The 5,384-nt window shown below is 36.5% G+C and overlaps 1 long non-coding RNA gene across 1 annotated transcript; it reads left to right on the top strand.

Annotated features, from left to right (window-relative positions):
• The first annotated feature begins 2,988 nt into the window (after window positions 1-2,988).
• LOC139717563 (uncharacterized) lies at window positions 2,989-5,176 on the top strand. Its single transcript, XR_011709981.1, has 3 exons — window positions 2,989-3,091; window positions 4,231-4,365; window positions 5,078-5,176. It is a non-coding gene; the product is annotated as an uncharacterized lncRNA (long non-coding RNA).
• Window positions 5,177-5,384: the final 208 nt, after the last annotated feature.

Genomic DNA, 5,384 nt, shown 5'->3' with positions numbered 1-5,384 from the left:
TTGGGAGCTTGCAGCTGCTGTCCCCTCAGGGGTGGGGATCAGGAGTTGAGTGATAATTTTTTATTTTAATGATTGTTAAATTCTATTAGGGGCAACATGTGTGGGTTCACATGCCTACTGGCAATAGTAAATGTCTTTTGTGTGCCCTGACCCTCATGTTGTCTCCATTTATTTCATTTTCATTTTGTATAACGTGTACCGTACAGTGTATTCCTTTGTAATGTTCATTCAGGTTTTTGTTTCATGTTTGTAATGTTTATGATATGTATCCTATTTTCTTTACCTGGTCGAATAAGTCATAATGATGATGATGATAATAATAATAATAATAATAGTAATAATAATAATATAGCTATTTTCTTGAAAAAAAATGACAAACCACAGCAGGTCTACATTTAAGTGCCTCTCTAAATCTATTGATATTGTACATGCACATCTTGAAGTCTGCCTTCAGATCTTCAAAATGTATACATCTCAGGATCATGTGATCTGTCTGTCTCAACTCTAGCACACTCTGTCAAGAAAATAATAATAACAATAATGATGATGATTATGATAATAATAATAATAATAATAATAATAATAATAATAATTATTATTATTATTATTATTATTATTATTATTATTATTATTATTATTATTATTATTATTATTATTATTATTATTATTATTATTATTATTATTATTATTATTATTATTATTATTATTATAATGATAATGATAATAACAATAATTATTATTATTATAATAATAATAATAATAACATAGCTATTTTCTTGACATGTAATTTCCATGTCAGAGAGACAGAGACACAGAGTGTGCCAGAGTTGAGACAGAGAGATCACAAGATCCTGAGATGTATACATTTTATAATTCTGAAGGCAGACTTCAAGATGTGCTTTGTACAATACCAATAGATTTAGAGAGGCACTAAAATGACCGATGTAGACTTGCTGTGGTTTGTCATTATTTTTCCCTGTAACATTTCATCCTTCTTACTCTCTCATGGCAAAAGTAGAAATATGATATACATGTATAAACTTTTTATTGCAGTGTGAGGTTTATCAAAAAACAAATTTGAAATATTAAACTGGGTGTGGTTTATATTCGAGTATACTCGGGCAAGCGTCTATGGGAAATGCGTGTTGTAGCAAAATCAAACTGTCCTCAACAGTCAGTCCGCAGCGTGAGCGAAAACGCACGTATTTATTCAAGTCGTATGCACGGCTGAGTGGTGCTTGCATACGTAATGAGCAGATGCATGGTCATGAATAAATCCGTGTAGAACGAGTATTTCTTGTCAGTTTTTGACATTTGTAGTATCGACTGAAAGAGAAAGCATTAGCAAATATGCTCATGATCAAAATAAAACGGAAAAGAAGAATATAGAATATCAAAATCTCTCTCGAAGTTCAGTATTGTATCAAAAAATATTCCTTCACGTTTGACGCCAAAAAACTAACCTGAAATCTTTCATGCCCCTCTAAAATATGGTGAAGACTATGTCCGCGAAAGTATATAGTATCACAATAAGGGCACGTTTTCTCATCTTTATTTCAATACGGGTCAGGAACTAGCAAAATTCAGAGACATGTCTAGCGTCGAGTTTAAAAAGATTATCCTCGCGTTCGCACCGGAATTCCGGGTCTGTGATTGGTCGAAATCTGTCGCAAGACGCGGCGTGTCGCATTGCGTAGTATCCATTGGCTGCTGACTCAATGCTGTGAGTTCAAAAACTATGTATCAGATAAAAGTGTCATTGATATGAGTAATAGCTGAATACTGTACAATTGAGTTGGAGGTAATTTGAAAATGAAAGCCTATATTAGTTTCATGAAATCCATGATTTTTTTAAATGTTAGGTTCCAGATTGTGATCGAATTTTCACTCTCTATACAAAACTTGAACTTTACACAGGAACCAATGATGTGTATGTGAGTGTGCACTTACAATGACCCTGAACAATGGACCTGGCTACCACCTGTCCCAAGCTCTGCTGCAAGGCACATGAATGCTTTATCAATTATTCATGTGGATTGCCCTGAGCACCGCTAGTCTGAATTCTTGACATAGGGTGAAATGCATGCACATGAAAGAAGTAAGCACATGTTTCCATGTGCTTGCACACACCACATTTCAGAATGAACAAAGACTAGCTGCGATAGTGGAATTCCTCATGAAGCATTCCAATCCTGGTCATTGTCCACGACCATTGTCTGGGTATCAACAACACACTCCACGCGTGTTCATTCACTACCCCACTTCGGGTAAGAAAACATAATTTGCCTTGTTTTCAACAGGAAAATTCACAACCTTAAAAATGGTGCCCCTCTTCGTTTTTTAATTGATCATACTCGCTCAAGTTTCACGATTGTGAAATCGAAGAAATTACGGAGATCTATTTTCAATACCAGTCAGGAACTAGCAAAACATCAAACTATGATCTAAAAGCTTCTTGAACACTGGCAAAATAATCATTTACTTTGATGCTAAAATGGATTACTATATTGAGATCAAAAATAGGGAAATTAGGTATCAAATTAATGAGCCTAATCAGCTCTATAACTTACCCAACCATCCTGGGTCAAACAATGCACTGCGAAAGCTATGAAAGCTGTTGTTGCGACCTCTGCAAAAACTCTCGCAAAGTATCGCGAAATCTCGTCAGTCTGAAGGGCACAAACTGCGCAAACGTGATTCTGAATAAAATTGTCGTTCGTGCCTCATTATCGCACGCACTGCGGACTGACTGTCAACGGGTTAATGATCCATGTGTTGTCAACCATCACCTTCAGGAAGCTGGTGAATTCTTGTAGAAAGTCTATGTGAATTTTGAAATCGCAGTTATATTTATGTTTTGGACACATGGCAGAGATAATTATGCTTTGAAGAAATTCCAGTCATTTATCATTGCTTATCTGTAATTGGCACATATATTTTACTTTCGTTTCAGATATCAGGATTATTGCTCCATCTCCAACCGTGACCCTTGGACAGAACGTCACCTATGTGTGTGAGATTTCTGACCAGCTGGGATACCTTAACCCACTCTGGCTCAATCCCAGTGGCACTCTCATCAATGTTGACTCAGGTAATATGTACTCCAGGGGCCCATTGCATAAAAGTTACAATTATGGTAACTATGCCATCCAATGGTAACTACCATGGCAACCATACTCAACAGCCAATCAGAATCAAGAATTCCATGGAAGTTACCATTGGATGGCAAAGTTACCATAATTGTAATTTCTATGCAACGGGCCCCAGATTGGCAGGGACATTACAGGTTCATATTTACTGCTTTGTATGTGCTCACTCAGATGTGCAGGTCAAGGTGTGCATGAAGGTAGTACACAAGTCGTAATGGTTTAACCCTAACTGCACTGGGGGGGGGGGGGGGGGGGGCCTGGGAGGCCCCCCTCCATACTTTTGGCAATTGCATCGCGACCGCTGGGAATTTTGGATTCTAGCATCATGGCTTTTTCCCCTGAAGTCTTGCGCACATTTTGATACCACATTTGTCCATATCGGACCTACCTAGGGGATGTTATGGGCCAATTAGTATGCGCATGTCATTAAAATGGCTAATCGCTGCATATATTTGTGTACAGTTACATACTGTCAATAGACCATCGCTTGCATTACTTTATAAATTTTGCTCAGGAATTGGTTTTCCACTTGGTTCATGCTTCTATATTGTTCTGAAATAAATTGGGCAAAGTTTAGAAGCAATGATATACATAAGGAATAGAAAACAATAGAAAACATAAGAAAAAAGTTGTTTTTTTCTGTTTTTTTCTCTCTCTGATTTATTTCACATTTGGGAAACATTATTCTTCATTATTACAGTTTTCATGTAATTTTGTACTTGTTTAGGCTGAAATTATGAAAATATCCCTCAAATGCATAAAATACGCATTATGAATAATTAATTAGCTAATTATGGTTTCAGGTTCAGCACGTGAAGATCTATCAGCATGCAAATTTTCAAGTTCATCGGACATTGCGTTTCCGAGAGCCCCCCTCCCCCAGTATTTTCATGGAGCCAAATAGCCCAGTACAGTAAGGGTTAATAGACAATTGATGTCACATGCCAAGTAGCCTTATGTCCTTCCTTTGTGTTTTGCCATCGGGAATCTTGGCTTCTCACAAATTCTCAAGTCTTGTGCACTTGAAATGTTCAGGTTTTAGAGTATCCGTAGACTTACGTGATAATTCTTGTCATTTCAGATGGACGGTTTGTGGTGGAGCCCATGTCTGACCATGCATCACGTCTCCACGTGCTCCGTGTGCAACAGGTTGATGAAGGAGTGTACGTCTGTACTGTTGGAATGCTACGAACAACTTTTACTCTAACTGTTGAAAGTAAGCTACTGTCTGTTAATAGCTAATGATATGTAGATCTTTTGTATACCATTTTATGTGAGTGTGTGTGTTTGAGTGTGTGTATTGTTAATGTATATATCATGAACTGCTGATATTTTCGATATGACTTTGAAGAGCCACATCTTGCCTCAATATTATATAAGTGTTTAGAGGATATTTCCACTTCAAACCCATGCAAATGGTGGAAACATCAGGAAAAAAAATTATCTTTCAACTCTACAACAAAGTTGAAATGCAGCCACTTCAATAACAATAGAAAACTACTAGCCAGAGATTTTACTTTTACATGCAACTGCGGCTGAAAATTATGTGTGTTTTTGTCTCATTTTGAGAGAATATTTGTGAGTCATCCTATGTTTTATTGTAGTAATGTGGATAATTAAGTGAAGTGGGGTTGAAGATTCTTTCAGTTTCAAACAAAGTTGAAAATACTTTATTTTCCTTTGGTTTTGTTTGTTATGGTATTAAAAAATGCATACAAGGAAATTATATGTCATAAATTCATCGGTTTTAGATTTACCAGATGATATGTATTCATTAGTTAGCTCACTTCCTACTATATTCTGAAATCTCTCTAGTCTTTGTACAATAAGCCCAAGTTTCTTTAAGAAGTGGGGCAACTGTTGCCTCATAATTCATTCAGGATGTGCATTCATCTATTTTGTTTTGTCTTCTTCCCTGCTCATTGCAGGACCAGAATGTCCCCTACCCTGCCTTAATGGAGGAACCTGTAACAGTGGTCAGTGTCAGTGTCATGCTGGCTACACTGGCATACAGTGTCAGAATAGAGGTGAGTGTGACAATTATAAGTAATATCTTGCCTAGCTGGTGATACAAGTTTACCTTGCACTTTCCAAAGGAGTACCTTGTGTAAAATCCACACATTGTTAGCAGATGCAGATAACATCTGTTTAATTGACCCATATTTACTTGTAAATAAAAAAATGTGTCTGTTGTAACATGAATAAATTCAATGTTTTTAGTGTGTGTGTAAATGT

This window comes from Diadema antillarum, unplaced genomic scaffold (assembly GCF_040938485.1).
Source record: "Diadema antillarum isolate AM-2024a unplaced genomic scaffold, OU_Dant_1.0 scf00000001, whole genome shotgun sequence".
NCBI classification, from domain to species: Eukaryota; Metazoa; Echinodermata; class Echinoidea; order Diadematoida; family Diadematidae; genus Diadema; species Diadema antillarum.
This window is presented reverse-complemented; position numbering and strand designations above follow the sequence as displayed.